Source organism: Myodes glareolus, chromosome 3 (genome assembly GCF_982192425.1).
Source record: "Myodes glareolus chromosome 3, mMyoGla1.1, whole genome shotgun sequence".
NCBI classification, from domain to species: domain Eukaryota; kingdom Metazoa; phylum Chordata; class Mammalia; order Rodentia; family Cricetidae; genus Myodes; species Myodes glareolus.
Window position 1 is genome coordinate 106,431,928 of NC_142028.1, and position 17,656 is coordinate 106,449,583.

Below are 17,656 nucleotides of genomic sequence, written 5' to 3' on the forward strand. Positions count from 1 at the left end.
GGGTAAGGAGGGTACAAACTGGCCTTCCTTCTAATTTGCATCACAATGAGATGGTTTTGTTGCTGCTGTCTTGATTTTGTGACTGGAGAGTTCCCAGGAAATCCTGGATTAAGCTTCTGTTTTAGCTAGAATTTTTATTGCTGTGAAGAGACACCATGACCGCGGCAACTTTTTTCTTTAATGGTGAAAAAGTGTATATTTAGAATTAGCCAGCTGGATTCAGTTCAGATGGTCCCAATTTTGCTGGCAACATCCGGAGCATCATAATCAGGAGCCAACCAAACATACATCTTCTTCTCTCTGTCATGCCTTTTGAGGGTGCTGACTTTGGTCACATCAATGTCATAGAGTTTCTTTATAGCCCATTTGATCTGAGGCTTGCTGGCCTTGACATTCACAGCCAGGGCAAGTGTGTTGTCTTCTGTCTTCTTCAGACTCAGGGGGCTGGTGAACTTTTGTTCCTCCTGGGTGCGCTCTTTTGAGGATATTTGGGCTGTCTCTGGAGCCGCAGGGTTATGGGCAGCCAGAAAGTGGGTGATGCTCGGATCTTCTTCTTTTTTTGGTTGTGGACACCTTTTAGTAAATTGCCTTTTTGGTTTTCAAGGCCTTTGCTTTGGCTTTGGAGGGACAAGAGGTTCCTTCTTCACTTTCGGCACAATCTTGGCGAAAAGAGTGACCATGGCAACTCTTACATAGGAAACATTTAATTGTGGTGGCTCACTTACAGCTCAGGGTTCAGTCAATTATAGCAGGGGAGCAAGGCCTCATGCAGGCAGGCATCGTGCTGGAGAAAAAGCAGGGTGGCCCACATCTTTCAGGCGACAGAAAGTTGACCATGATACTAAAGTAAGCTTGAGAAAAAGAACTCAACGCCCGTCCTACAGTGACACACTTCCAACAGGTATGACCCAGAGTAAAGGTGTGCCCCAAAAAGGCTTGGGTCATCAGCTTCCTCCAACAAGATCACACTTCCTCCAACAAGGCCACACCTAATAGTTTCACTCCCTATGAGTTTATGGTGGCCAAAGACATTCAAACTTCCACACCCTGTTAGGTGCACACGCCCACCTCTAAACCCGTGATGGTGAGTACGAGGAACTGGAGCTCAGAGCTCAGATTGGTCCATGTGCGTGGAGCCAACAACAACCGGCAGAGGAGTGGGGTGAATTTGGGGCACTCTTACCTGATGTCACTCAATCTGTTTGGGAGATATCAGGGCCCCGCCGAGTGTGTGGAGTTCATGCCTGAGTCATGGGGCTGGTCCACAGCCTCCAGAGAAAGCGGCATGGAGGAAAGACAAACGGAGCTAGCAGGAAATGACCAGGCCCAGGGAACCCCACTGATTGTCGTTTTAGCTAGGGGCTCTTGGCGTCGTTCTAAGAGACCTCCTGGAAGAGTAGCTGAATCCGGAGTGGAAAATATATGGGCCAAAATATAACCAGCCCACCAAAAAGTTCTGCAAGCCTTAGGTCTTCATACTGGGCCGCTTCTCAGCCAACGTAACACAAATCCCTTCAGTGGAGTCACATGAAACTGTGTTTTAATATTATTTATTTATTTATGGGCACTTATGCTCCAGCACGCATATGGAGATTAGAGGATAGTTCAAGCTAACAGTTCCTGCCCACCAACTACGTGGGGTGGGGGAATTGAACTCAGGTTGTGGGGTTCAGGGCAAGTCCCTTTACTTGCTGAGCCTTCTCAAGGTCCCACTTCAAACTTTTAGGGAAAGGCACATAACTCTTTCTTCAAAATGATGCAAAGAAGTCACCTGACCTTTGAAGGTAAAGCACAGTGTCTATCTAAAGAGCCACAGAACGGGGAAGCAGGGAGGCGCCTCTGCCCATTGCTTACGGTTCCAGATGCACAGCTCCATGTAGGACAAAAGCAGTTGAGCCAGGGTAAAGCCACATCGGCCTCCTATTCTTGACGTTTTGTGATGTCACAGTCAGCGAAATACTTCTAGCAGAAAACTGATCAAATAGGCCATTTCAGGAAGGTACCATGGTAAAGAGCCGGTTTGGTTAAAGTAGGGTTAATTGTGGACGCCTATGATTACCACTAAGAATGCTGAAAAGAAAAAAAAAAATCAATGCAGATTCACTTAGCTGATTAAACCTAACCTGTGTTTGATTTTATTGTTGTTTACTCCTTCATGGAATTTCTTTCATTCATCCCAGATTCCCAAAACTCAATCGTTTCCTTTTTTTTTTTTTAAATTTCAAATGATCCCATAGATCAAGGACCACCAGGATTAGATGTGAGTAGATAGAGAGACAGTCACTGTCATTGATAATCAAGAGGCCCTGTCGAAACAGCTAAATGTCTAAGTAGGAAACTGTCACAGCAGTATAAAGCAAGCGGGGAGAAATCCCACTAGGGGAGTAGATCAAATAAAACAGAGGAGTATTTTATCCAAGCCTATTAAAATAGACAATTAAAAACAATACAGTCGTCCCTGCAGGGAACCCGGGGCGCATTGACTCGCTTACATATGCAGAACATGGCACTCCTGTGGCACCTTGCAGACAGGCCCTTCCCAGGCTTCTGCTGCACACTTTCAGCATCACTAAGTGCATCAACTCAGGTCAAATGGTGTGCAGGCTAGGGGACCACGCTATGCAGCGCCTGGGTCTGGCAGGAAAGTTTCGCATAGTTCAAGTGGTAATTTTTACAACTCTAATACCAAAAAGAGATTTCAAGGGAGAATAGTCATTGAACAACTGTTCCCCTAAAAGGTGAAATAAGGTTTGAAACACCGAAGGATATTGCCAGGTAATGCTAGTATCAATGAGGCAGTATCACTCTTACTAGGAGGGTGAAGGCAAGAGTGATGCACAAAGGACTCTGCCAGTAGTTCAGCAGAGCCTTCATTGAGCAAACAGAGGGAGAAGGGTGCCCTTATTTAGCTTACTTTCTGGTAGGAAATGTTCAAATTGCGCTTATTCATTTTGCTGCTGCCTCTCTTGGCAAGAGTCCTCTTACACTGGAGCAAGAAAGGCCCTGTTGCTGGCCCTCATATTTCCTAAACGCGTGTGCACACAAATAATAAATAAATTCAGACAGTCAGGGGTGGACCTGGTGGGTAGCTTGGTGATAGAGCACTTGTTCAGCGTGCTTAAGGTCTGGAGTTTGATCTCCAGCTGGCAGGAGGAGGGGGGAGGGGAGGGAAGGGAAGGGAAGGAGGGAGGGAGGGAGGGAGGGAAAAAAGAAAGAGAGAGAAAGAAAGGAAGGAGGAAGGAAAGAAAGAAAGAAGGAAGGAAGGAAGGAAGGAAGAAAGGAAGAAAGGAAGAAAGAGAAAGAAAGAAAGAAAGAAAGAAAGAAAGAAAGAAAGAAAGAAAGAAAGAAAGAACCAAAGAAAAACTTAGTTTCTGTGACTGGGAACCCAGTTCTTTCACCTGCTCTGAAACCATTATTGTGATCTCCTACTGGGGAACAATAATTCTGGTCAGCTCCAAGGGCAGACTTCTCAGAGTCTCTCTCCCTCCTCTCTGAAACAAAAGCTGCTTACATCACCAAAGTTGCTGTACCACTGTGACTTCCCAGAGGGGCTCCGATTGAGAAATGGGTGTGGAGAACGTGTTAAAGAGGAAAGGCAATCAGCCAAGCAGCCCAATGTCAAGCTAACAAATACAATACTTCCCTACACAGAAAGTGTTCTATCCATGCTGCCAGGCTTTTCAGCCGTCTGTTCCCATTGAATTCTGGGGATAACCAACAGGTGTGTGGAGAAGACTACAAACGTAGCTTGTGGGAAAGACTGCAAGCACAGGGTTTACAATAATTGAGCAGAACAGCTGGAGAAAGTTCTGTAAAATTAATTACTCTGACATTTCTGTACCAATAAGGCCTAGATGTCACACGTGTGAAATAAGGTACTAACTACATTGCCAACTCCTTCTGTGAGTTGATGGAGTCTCAGGAGGGACTGGCTGGAATGTCCGGTGAGGGTACCCTCCTTCTGTGAGTGGGTGTCACCAGTGCTGGATCTGAACGTTGCTTTCCAGTAATCACAGCTAGGCTAATACGTATAGTAATGGTTGTCAGTTTAGGAGAAGAGCAGCTACGAGAGTGAAGACAGAAACGGCTATTGTTTGACCATGTATTTACAATGAAAATGTTAACTTCCATCTTTAGGTAGAATTCACAACTTCATTCTGTAGACATCTGTGATATAAACCTCCATATATCCCCTTGCTCCAGCCCTTAGAAACAAGAGGAGTGACCTGCTTCTTCCCCACGCGCTCACGAATATAACCTACGCATGGAGAGAAAGAATAAATAACTGGTGTTTCTGAAGTTTTAAATATGACCGTAGTCAAAATAAAGGAAACCCAGCGAGAGGACATCTGCTGAACTAATTAAATTAAATGCTTCACCTGGACCTTCACAGGCCCACTTTAGTTGGCATTATGAGAAACCCTCCCTTTCTCAATGGCGTCAGATGCATGGTGTCTGGAAGTTTCAGATCTATGCCTTCAGGGCTTATCCTATGCAATGTTCTTTAATCTCCGAACTCTCCCCTTAAAGGCTCTTCTTTGTAGCCAGCTGGTGAGCCATTTTCCTACTTCTTCTAGTGCTGCGGGAGTACCTTCCACTGCTTCAGCCAATAGTCGCTGAAGCACGAGCCCACAGTGCTGCGGGAGCGCCTTCTGCTCCATCAGCCAATAGCCGCTGAAATACCAGCGCACTGGGGCGTGGTATATTTCTCTTTAAAAGAAGAGCGGCAAGCTCGGCTCGGCCTCTTGGTTTCGGTGCTTGGTTCCGGCTCCTGCTCCAGCGACTAGGCTCCCTTCCTGACGGTTTATGGTGTATGTAAGTTTTACCTCCCAAAGTAAATACCCCCTTAAAACATAATTGGTGTGGGGTTGATTCGCCATTATTCTAGCCCAAACATTGCCATAGTCATTTCAAGTTCTTAACAAGCAAATGGTTAACTGACTAGTAAGGTTAAAGCCTTGGCTGGCAGGAACACAAAGCGTGTGCTCTCACCACGTTCTACAGAGTACATCCTCAGAAACATTACCTGAAGATTCAGGCTCCATTCTGCAGCTACAGAAAGAGGCTCATATTGTCACACGGATGTGCTGTTACAAGCCAGAAAGTGCGATTCACTAAAGACCCTGTTAGTAAGAAAACCTCAACAGCTGGTATTATGGAGAACATTAAGAACGCTTATTGCAGAAATAATCCCAGATCAACTGTGAAGAGCGCGAAGCTGAATCTCACTAGGGCAGTTCCACGCCTTCTACTCATCGCATCCAGAAATGAATGAATCTGAAAATTTTGCAGATGATTTATGATTTCCCTTATATCTGGAAAGGGAATATGAATGAATAAAAAGATGAGCCCAGGAGGCCGTGCGCATCAGTGAGGACATGACAGATGAAAGGCAATTAAGAGAACAAACACCGTTGCACTCACGCAACTCGACCTTACACACTGCTCTGAAGGAGACCAGATACTCGTTGTCTTGTGAATGGTGATTTTTCGATAATTCACCAAACAGCACCTAAGCAGTACAGTACGCAAACAACAAAGTTGTTTGGTGCTTTGTGAGCTTAAGCGACACCTTTTTAAAAGAACCAGCCTCTTTTATTCATACCAGAATATCATATCATATCATATCATATCAGAGAGCTCTGGGTTAATGGTCACAAATGACTGTGCCAGGGCCAAACCCTTCGATCCAAATTAGATATATTTAATTTATTTTCACAGACATCTGGAACTATGAATAAGATGGAATAAACTGAGGAACTTTGGGGTGAGCCTCTTCTACCATGAACCCACAAAGCCAGGCAGTGTTGACCAGATGACACAGGGTGAAGCTGATGAGGGATTGTGGAGGCCACACACCTGCACAAGTGCCAGGGCGGGTCCAGGTTCTATGTTCAGTCCCTGGGCAGGCCAGCTCCGTTTGGGTTCTTTGAGACTCATCCACACCCTTCTAGTCAGTTCCCTTTACTACCAAAACAAAGTTGGTAAGAAATGGGATGTACTGTACGCACATTTGTGACGTGCCTAGAGCCTTCTGTGATGTAAAACTTCAGGCCCACATCCCCAGCGAATTCTCTAGTGAATCTGAGAAAGACTTAGGCTTGGAATTAAATAAGAAAACATTTCTATCCTAAAATATAAAAATTGAAGAATAATAAAGTTTAGGGAATAAAATCGTGTGCGTTTAGTGAATTCTGTTAAACCTAAGGGACTAATACATCCTGAGATGCATGGATAAGGAGTGGGGCAGGTAAGCAAGAAAAATTCCAGACTTTAACCTTTTTTTACTGCTTGCATTGGCTATGTTTCTTCTATAATTCATGTGGTATCTTGCCCTAAGTTGAATGTAAATTCATTCACAAGAGAGTTGGAGATAATGTCACTGTGAATATTAAATCAACCAGCAAGAGGTGGAAAGGTGGTGGGACTAAAGATAAGATCAGATACAAATCCCGTGAACTGGTCAATACAAAAACAAGGGAGGCCAGCAGGGCAATGAAAAACACCTCACCGGAAGGCAATAAAAAAGAAGACAGCAAGGAAGACAGGCAAATGCGGCGGAGCTAGACTTATACTGACTGGTGCCTAAAATGCCTAAACTTCTTCTGGAGTCAACTTGTAAGGAGTATACCTTATGTTACATGTTCCCATCACTAATACAAAGAGCAGGCAGGAAAACCATTGACTTGGATCTACTGAGTTTAAAATGTTCCCTATGCTTTGGTCAGTGCTCAATGACAACTTCGTAGGGTTCAAGAAAGAAGTCTCTCCCAGCCAAGAGAGTCCACCAAGAGAAGGATGACCTCTAAGGCAGTGGTCACAGCTCAGCTTTGCCACATTTGCGGTTTAGGTCCACATCTGACATGCATTTCAGGTGTCTCAATTCATCGGCAGTTTTTCAAGTAAACTATCAAGATTAAATGGTAGTAGGTACGGAGATTCATTACCGTGAAAAACGAATCCAGAACTGTGATGAGTATACGCAATCTCTTACTGATGACAACCATGACACCAGACTACACCAAGTGTTTATTAGTATTCTTTCTGAGCCATAAATCTTTCACTGTATTTTGCTGATGATAACCACAAAAATAAAAAGACTCAGCTGAGCTAGCTTGTGACCAAATTTGTATCTTTCTTCCTAAGGAATCTATACTAGAGGTAAGACTGTGGTGTCGAAGTATCAGGCAAGCTGGACCGTCATTACTCATCAAATGCTAAATTGTACTTGAATCTAGGAAACTACATTCTGTTGTGGCAAAGACTGACCTGAAATTAATACTGTAAACTCAGATAGTTTTAATGACTCCATGTGATCAATAAATTTTTTATTTAAAAATATTAATACCAATAGCAATTATTTTCTCAACATACAAATGGATGCTGTTTTTCAGGGTTGAGAAGAACCAATCACTGAAAAAAAAATGAACCTCAACATGTATTTATGGACAAAGCTATACAATATCTCATATACTGCTAGTGAATCAGCACTGGTATTTTCTTTCCCACAGGGAAAGCAATTTAATATTATGTATAAAAAGCTTTGGTTTATATCTTTGATGCAGTAATTCTATTATATGTATACATATACATATAAAGCTATTAATAATTAAATGACTCATAGGTGAGTGCTACCATTTAGAGACGTAATATGAACCCTTTATGAACACTCCCAAAAATAAGATGAGAAGGCCGTAACACCTTGCAACTCATTCCGTGAGGTATTACCTTTAGGGTTAAAACAGAAAAAGACATCACGGAAAGGAAACTGAAGACTAATATATTTTATAGCAAAGACATAAATATTTTAAGTAAATTTATAGCAAATTGAGCACAGCCATAGACAACATAGTTACATACTCCATCACCATTAGGGAACTATTGCTGGAATACAAGGTTGGTTTAATGTTTGAAAATAAAGTAATAGAATATTAGTACAATAGAAGCAAACCTACATGCTCTCTTTAGGTAATAAAAAAAACATTCAATAAATGTCAGTATTCTTTCATGATAAAAAGCACTCAACAAATCAGGAAGATAAGGAACTCATTCAGATACAAAGAATATATAAAAAAAATGTACAACTAATCTCGCACTTAGTGGTAGAATCTAAAACCAGGAAAAGCACAGGAGTTATTGTTACAATTTCTGTTCAACATTGTACTAGAAGTTCTAACTAGGGTATCAGTCAAGAAAATTAAATAAAAAGGCATGCAGGCAGGAAAGGAAGTGTGAAGACCATACTTAAAGGTGCCATGATTTATATGTGTATAAAGTCCTGAAGAATCCGCTAACATTAAGTAGAACTAATGAAGGGTTTAGCAATCTCACAAAAGGAAATACCAACATATGCAATTATATGGTATTTTCCATACACGGGGAATGAACAACCCTAAAGGAAAAATAATAAAATAATTCTATTCATACTGACATCGAAAGAATAAAATTGTTAGAAATAAAGTAAACCAAAGAGTAGCATAACTTAAACAAAGCATTAGGATGTTGTCATTAAGAACTCCGTCTATATTTATGTATTAGAAGACTTGACCTTGGTATGATGCAAACTTTTCCCACATTGATCCATGGATTAAAAATGCCAACTACTAGAAGGTCACATGGCTTCTTTGCATAAACTGTCAAGCTTATCCGGAAATTAACAAGACTACGGCCCAGAATGTTCAAAACAACCTTGAAAACAAAGCACAACGTTTACAGGACTCATGCCTGATGTCCCTGGATGGGCACACTTTGTGATTTTCAAATCTGCTACAAAGCAACATAATCAAGATTCTGTAACTGACCCAGGTATGATCTAGAAATCAATGCCTAGAATGGAGGCCCCAATGTCTATGGTATGATCAATTGTTTTTAGTCGTGAATGTCGGCACTATTTAGTAGGGAAAGAATTTCTTCATTAAGCAAAACTGGTACAGCTAGACATGCAAAACAGCTGGGTCCCCCACCTCCCATTATGTGCAACAATTAACTTTGGATACTCTGAAGACCTCACTTCAAAGAACATGGTCAGGAAAGAAAAAAAAGGCAGCTCCTCAGATGGCAGGTCATACCTGTAGACCGTGCATCCAATAAGGGAATCGCATGAGGAATATGTAAGGAATTCTTATAACTAAAATGATACAGTTGCCAATTTTAAAATGGAAAAAGCATCTAAACAAACAATTCTCCAAAGGAAATGCATCAGTGGCCAAGATACAGTCAACAAAATGAACAAATCATTATATGCTCACCATAGCAGTATTTACATAGTGGTCAAATAGGAAGCAAGCCAGATGTCTAAAAATAAGGAGATATTTACATGAATTACAGTACACCCAAACACTGAAATATGATATAGCCATTAAAAAGACTGAGCAGTCCAGGGAAATGATTAAGTCAAGCCGTGGAGGCAGACTGCTTCCATGTGAGTTCCAGCTCCATCAGTTGCTAGATTCATGGCCATGGGCAAGTTCCTCAACAAGTCTAAACTTCAGGATTTTTCATCTGCAGGTTTTTGCTAGGATTAAAGGTAATTATCCATGTGAAGTGCTTAGTGTATCTTGCATATCACATAATGAATGCTAAGTAAATGTTTGAAAATGATTATGTGCTGTTATTAAAACGTTGACATCCTTAAGATAAAGTGTCATGTAAAAGCACAGGATAAACATGTGCGTAAAATATTCTGAAATACTCTGAATGAGTGTCAGATAGCTCTGTAGGCAGATGAATGCTTGCGAAGACTCAATAGATAAGCACAAACTATAGAACGGAATATTGCATCCGTTCATGTTCTTTGATTTATCATTGTTGGTGCATCTACCATTCACATACCATTTGAAAATTCTTATGAACTTAATATATTCTTTTGTTTCTTTAGTCTTGACTTCACACAAGTATCTGTTAAGAGGAGACACTGCTACTCAATGCCTTCTCAGTCCCTAGAAAGACTAAGATGCTTCATTACTCCCCAAACTCCGTAGTCACAACACCAACGTACACACACATGTATGTTTCTGTCCTAGGGATCAAACCCAGGCCCTCACCCGTGAGCAGCACTGCGTCCCTGCGGTCCACCCCAGGCCAGCCGCCTGCTCTCATCCTCGCTCTCCCTGCTGGAGAGCAGCTCGCGTGTATTACAAGACAGCCCTTATTTAACGTACTCGGTTTTTTAATTCTCCCTTTGTTGGTAATTAGCAATCAAATTCTTAATTAGCTTAAATCCACCTGGCTATTTAGCACCTAATAAATCAATTAATTCAATTCACATGGAGAGGATGGTATTTAGTGCCATCTTTCAGTCATTACTGACCGTCATCGCGTGGGCTGCTGCACACGCAGTGAAGACATGACATCCAAGCAGAATGTTCCCTGCTGCTCTGCAGGCTGTCAGGTGACTGCAGAGTGTGGTGAGTGTTTTTAATGTAGAATGGGATTTAGCAACAGGCCTCAAAAGACAAAACAGAAATTAGAAGTCTCGTACCCGTTACAAGCCGGCTCGCGTGTAGGCTGTGGCCTTCTCACGCGTCCCTGACGTTGCGTGGCGCCACTCCTTTCAGACTCCAATTGCGTTTGCTCCAGACAACAACAGTGAGATTCTATTCCCAGTTGTTGCAGTAAGGGTGCTGACCAGACAGACAGAGGTTGCAGGAACGTGTCAAAAATGAAGTGCACGTAATTACTCTCTGCCCCCAAATCTCCTGGTGAGCCCATAGTTTGGAGGAAGAGGGAAAACTTAAGATTTCATTTTTAATACCAACTTGAAGAGAGGCTTTTATGTAGAGATAAGCTTCTTTCCATCACTTAATGGAATTTTTTTTGAAAGAGAAACTTCTCTGGGGGTGTGGAGAGCGGTGAAGTAGCTGTGTGCAGAGAATGTTAATGCTCCAAATAAAAATTCTAAGACGGGTTAGCTCATACAAACACCATCACATGTGGGCATTTAAAATTTTCCAGGTATCTGACCTGGTAACCTTGATTATTAAAAAAAATCCAAATTTCCCAAATGTAATTAGTATATCAAAATGCTTCCGGACTGGAGATAAGGGTCAGAGGGAGAGAGTTTGACTCGCATGCATTAAGGCCCTGGGTTCCACTCCAACACCGTTTTAAAAGGTAAGGATTTAAGGACTAAGGTACTGCTGTACCTTAACAGTGTATAGTGCATTGACAAGCCAGGCGAGGACGAGAAAACCGCACCACCTCGGACCTGGCCTCACAGAAGTGCAAGTTCAATGCTCGGTGTGGATGGGGAAGGATAGCTTAGCCCCTTCTGTTTTTCACTATTGGCTCTATTGGTTCACATTCCCAGAATGTGGAATTTATCCTTTTAAAATTATCCTTTACAATCTGTTGGTTGTAAAAAATATATTTACCGAATTGGAAAAAAAATGTCATCAATATTTATATAATCTGGGAATAAAAGAAATCTCAAATCCATTAGCAGCCGTGTCCCATCCCCCTTCCCATCAGCTTTTAGCCCATTAATCGAATTTGTGTCTCTGTGTACTTGATAGAAGCATAATCGTTCGGGTTAGGGCTTTTGTGACTTGCTGTTCTCACTTAGCATAAAGCTTCCGAGGTCCACCCACAGAGTAGCATGTATCAGTAATTAATTCCTTACATGTAAGCAATGAAGTCGGAGCACTCCTCACACTTGCACGAAAGTTCGAACTCTAAAGTGTTTTGAAGACTATAGGACATGCACACACACCAAAGAGGAACTCTTAAAGACAGTCTGAGGAAAGGCCCAAGATCTACAGCATGCCTGCCCTCTAACCAGATGCACCGCACAGTGGGAGTCAACAGCACATCTGAATCCAACCTTTTAAAATCCTTTAAAATTAACAAAATTGCGTATTTTATTTTTATTAACTTTTCTATACATTATTCTTTCATAAACATTTCATACAGTAGTTTGATGTTTCTTCTTCCCCAGCTCCTCTCAGATTCTTCCCACCAGCATACTCACCCAACTTCATGTTTCTCCCTCTCTCTCTTTCCCCCAAAATTCAAAAATTAAATGAAAACAAATAAGATACCAGTAAGACGAAAATCACCAAACAAAACAAAATTTCCACTACCACACCCACCCCCCAAACACCCCACAAAACATGAAGTCAGTTTTGTATTGGACATCTACTCCTGGTCATGGGGCTTGCCCTGAAGCATGGTTGATATACCTACCCAGTTATGCTCAACCGGAGAAAACTGATTTTCCCCCTTTCAACAGTATCAATTGCAAATAGCTTATTGGTTAGGAGTAGGGCTTACCATCTACCTCCCCTTCTCATGCTGAGATTTTGTCTGTTTGAACCTGTGAAGGTCTTGTGTGCACTGTCACAGTCTCTATGAGTTCATATGATTGTCAGTCCTGTTGTGTCTGACTAACCCTGTGTCCTTGGAGCCACCCACCACCTCTGGCTCTTATAGTCTGTCCACCTCCTCTTCACACAGATCCTGGTGTACTGCAGTGAAGGGTTTGATGAAAACATTCCATTTAGGACCAAAATATTCTAAAGTCTTTCGCCCACTTTACTAATTGTCATCTACTGCAGAAACCCTCTGATGAGGGTTGAGTGATGCATTGATCTATGGGTGTAGCAATTCATCAGCGGGGGTCATTTCAGGGCTGTGTTCCTTCCGCAGAATAACAGTAGGCAGGCCACACCATTCTGAACATGCCCAATATCATTGACATGCTTTGTCTTACAACATGGTTCAAAATATGTACACATCATGAAATTGAACTGATAAGAGAGCTCATTACCTCCTGTACTTATGTCTTTTTCCTCACGAATACTTAAAATTCCACATTCAGCCATTTTCAAGAGTATAATCAATTATTACTAACTACAGTGAATTAGTCATGGTTCTCTAGAGCAACAGTTCTCAGCCTTTGGTTTGCAACCCCTTTGGGAGTCAAACAACCCTTTTACAAGGGTTGCCCAAGACCATTGGAAAATGCAGATATTTACAGTATGATTCATAACTGTAGCAAAATTACAGCTATGAAGTAGCAAGGAAATAACTTAATGGTTGGTGGTCACTTCAACATGAGGAACTGTATTAAAGGGTCACATCATTAGGAATGTTGAGAACCACAGATCTAGAACAGAATTTATAATGAACACACACGCACACACACACACTCTATTAGGATAGCTTACAATGACTTCCTACCAATGGAAGGGCCAAGAATCCAGTAGCCGTTTAGTCTTTGAGGCTGGATGTCTCAGCTGGCCATAGGAATTGTAGGCTCTAATGCCCGGGAAGGGATGAACTTGCCAAGGAGAACAGGAGCAAGGAAGTGAAGATCAGCCACTTCCTTTGTATAGGCTGCCACCAGCAGGTGTGGCACAGATTAAAGGTGGATCTTTCCACCTCAAAAGATCCAGATGTAGGGTGGATTTTCCCACTTCAAAATAATTTAAATAAACAAACAAAAGCACTCTCACAAGTGTGCCCACTCTTTAGGCTTTGGTTAATTCCAGGTATAGTCGAGTCGAGAACCAATAACAGTCATCACATAGAGTTGCCATATTATACGGTAATCTCTTTAACCTATCCATCTCTCATACATGATTGAGTAGCCGTCTTGCCTTGACGTCACAGGAAAAGTTTTCAACTTTCGGCCATGGACTGTGACATTAGTTATGGGTTTGTCATACACCGTCCCTGTTGTATTGGAGTTCATTCCTTTTCTCCCTCGTACATTACAGTTTTTCATAATAGATATTCAATTTTGCCAAATGCCTTCTCTGTGTCTGTTGGGGCAGCCATACTGCCTTTTGATTCTAGTAATTGGGTATAGATTTGCATACTTTGAACCTGTCTCTTTGTAATAGGTCTCATATGATAACAAACTTTTTAATGTGCTCAAAAATTAGATCAGTCATATTTGTGAAGAAAATTGTTACATCTGTGTTTACTAGCAATATCAGCCTATAACAATCTTTTCTTCTAATGTCTTTCCTAGCTTTGATACTGGAGCAATGCTAGTCTTGAAAAATAGGTTTGGAGATTTTCCCTCCTCTTTATTTTAAGAAACATTTGAATAGGGCTGGCCTTCATTCTTTATCATTGGTAGGATTCAGTAGTGAAGCCATCAGACTGGGGTTTATTTGGTGTGAAATATCCTCCTTACACACTATCGGTAAGATTTTGTATTTCTTTATTTCTCAATCTTGGTAGGTTGTGTTCAACAATTTACTTTTTGTTTATAGACTATCCTTGTTTTGGAGTATATTTATTCATAGAACTAATCTTTAATAATCCTTTGTATTTCCAAAACGCAGTATAATGTCTCCTCTTTCTTTCTGTGTTTTCTTTTATTGGGGTCTTGTCTCCGGTTTTCTTGATATAGGGAAGGTTTTGTCCGCTGTACTTTTGGTACAGTTTTCCATTCTTCCTCTGGTCTCTGTTTTATTTGTTCTGTTTGGATCTTTCTTGTTTCTTTTTTTAAAATACCTATAGGCTTATTTTACTTGGACTACTTGTTGGTTTTTAAAAAAATTTGTTTGTTTTGCTTTTTTGTTGTTGCTACTATTGTTGTTTTTCTTTTTCTCTTTTTTTCCATTCCCTGAGATGTAACATTAATCTGTTTATTTGACAGATTTTTTTCTTTAATTTGTTTTCTACTACAGAGGATTTAAGATGAGGTCTCACCATGTAGACTAGGCTGACCTAGAACTTGTTCTGTATTTCAGACCAGCCTTGAACTCACAATTCCTCCTTCCTCAACCTTCTGAGAGCTGGAATTAGTCACATACCACCCTAGCTGGCTGGGTAGTCTTTTTTGAGGTAAATGGTCACTGTCAAGATTCCTTTCAGAGCTGCTGCCGCTGCATCTCACACACTCTGTGATAGTTTCACTTCCATTTGACGTGTCAACAACATCCCCAAGAAATAACCTTTCCTCCTCATCCAGCTGTTTCCCCCACAGTAATGAGCTGCTTATAACTCTCCAAAGTCAGTCTGACGGTTTAAACTACATCAGAATATAGTGAAGAAAGTTGCTAAAGAAGTTTAAGCCGTAAATTACTCAAACTTGTAGTAAAAACTTCTGACACATAGCAACATAGCACTGGAGGTTGCTGGGTTTATACTGTGACTGATAATTTTAATTGTCATCACCTGTGATGCAGGCCACTGATTACCTGTGAAAGATTACCTGTGAGGGATTACCTGTGAGGAATTACCTGTGAGGGAGTACCTGTGAGGGATTACCTATGAGGGATTACCTGTGAGGGATTATCTGTGAGGGAGTACCTGTGAGGGAGTACCTGTGAGGGATTACCTGTGAGGGAGTACCTGTGAGGGATTATCTGTGAAGGATTACCTGTGAGGGAGTACCTGTGAGGGATTACCTGTGAGAGATTACCTGTGAGAGATTACCTGTGAGGGAGTACCTGTGAGAGATTACCTGTGAGAGATTACCTGTGAAGGAGTACCTGTGAGCGATCTGGTTAACTGAAATAGGAAGACCCATTGTGTGATCCTGTTCTCTGGGCTGGAACCCTGAACCGTGTGAAAAGGAGAAAGTAGGCAGACCACAAGTAAACTCTTCTTCTTCTTCTTCTTCATCTTCGTCTTCTTCCTCTTCTTCCTCCTCCTCTTCCTCCTCCTTTTTTCTCTTCTTTATCTTCCTCTTCCTCCTCTTTTCTTCTCCTCTTCCTCTTTTCTTTCTCTTCTTCCTCTCCTCCTCCTCCTCTTCTCCTCCCCTTCTTCCCGGTCTCTCCTCCTCCTCTTCTTCTAGTTATTGTTTGGGGATTTGTACATGCTTATAATGTATTTTTGATCGAATGCAATCTCCTCTCTTTAAATTCTCTCTCCTCTAATTCATCCCCAATCTACGGTTCCCGTTCAACTTCAGGTTCTCTTAAATCCACTGAAGCCACTTAGTGTTTGATACAGGTGCATGAGTGCAGGACTAGCTATTGAAGCAACGGGCTTCTCAGAGACTGCATTCTTGAAGAAAATGGACTTCTCTCTCCCTCAGTAGTCAGTAGGGGTGGTATAGAAAAACTCCTTTTTCATTCATGCTGAGGTTTTGGTTGACTTGACTTCGTGCAGGTTTTATGTCTGCAGACTCCGCCACTGTGAACGCATGTGTGCTATAGCCCTGTACTGTTTGGTTCACTATCCACCACCTCAAGGTCTTAAAATTTTTTCACCCTCCTTTCCACCATGATCCCTGAGACTTCAAGGGAGGGTATGTGGTATCTTCAGAAATAGGACCTTACATTTAAGTTCTGGAGGGTAACCAAGAACAATAGCAATACTCTGTGTGGTAATTTGAATGTATTGGCCCCCATGAGCTCATAGGGAGTGTCACTATTAGGAGGTGTGGCTTTATTGGAGAAGGTATGGTCTTGTTGGAGGAAGTGTGTCACTGTGGGCATGAGCTTTTAGGTCATATATGCTCAAGCTACACCCAGTGTTTCAGTATACTTCTTGTTTCCTGCAGATCAAGAGGTAGCAGCTCCTTCTCCAGCACCATGTCTGCCTAATTGTGACCATGCTCCCTGACATGATGATAATGGACTGAACCTCTAAGAACCATCTCAGCTAAATGTTTTCCTGTATAAGAGTTGCAATAGTCATGGTGTCTCTTCACAGCAATAGAAACCTTAATTAAGGTACCCTATAATGTTTGTGGGGAGTACAATGAGAAAACAACTGGAGAAGCAGTAACCCACACCTGGAATTGGGCTTTTGATTTGGTAGGGTATAATGTTTTGTAGAGTCATTGCCCCCCATTATAGGGTAACTCCATCTAAACTCCCTAGATATGTATAAGCGTATATATTAAGTAAACTTCTATAGGAGCGGGTTTCCACATATATGGCCTTTGCAAAGGTCTGTAATGTTAGTAATACTTCTTCCTTTGTCCTATCCTCCCATCCCCCGCCCATTTAGCCCTTCCTGTTTCATTATTCTCCATCCTCTTTATACACTTATGTTCAATTACTCTTCCCTTGAAATCCCCTCCCCATTTGTCCTTCACTAGTTTCCTGGCTTCCATAGACTCTCCAACTGAGGCACACACACATATCTAAAGATTCAAAATCAGGAGAGAACTGTGATACATATACACAATGAAACCATTTATTTGGGAACTGGTGGGTGGTAGAGAAACCTCCAGTTATAGAATACTATTCAGTTATAAAGAAGAATGAAATTATTACATACACAGGTAAGTATATGAAGCTGGAAATAATCATTTTGAGTGAGGTAACCCAGGTTGAAACGACCCATGGTCTCAGCTTATTAACTGTGGATACCACATGACCAGCTGCTTCAACCTCCTGCTGTTATGGCTTCCCCACCACGAGAAACTATAACTTTGAAGGGGAGTCAAATGCACTCTTACTCCCTTAACTTGCTTTTGTTAAGTTATTTTCTCACAGTGATGAGAAGGAGAACCAAGAGAGAAAACTGGTGCTGAGAAGTCCGACCACTGAGATGGTAAAAGTGACTTTGTACTACTTACTGCTTAGGCCCTTCGAGTTGTTTTGTGGCTAGAATGTGGAAGAGTTAGGTATGTAATTAATCTAATTAATCTTAACAATAAAAACTCAGAGTCAGATATTAGGGTAAAAGTTGAAAGATCAGAAAAGCAGAGCAGCCAGCCACCAGAGATTTTTTTTACCTCTAC

General features: G+C 41.6%; 1 pseudogene; it reads right to left on the bottom strand.

Moving 5' to 3' along the window:
- Positions 1-224: 224 nt before the first annotated feature.
- LOC148122777 (large ribosomal subunit protein uL23 pseudogene) lies at positions 225-10,098 on the bottom strand (annotated as a pseudogene).
- Positions 10,099-17,656: the final 7,558 nt, after the last annotated feature.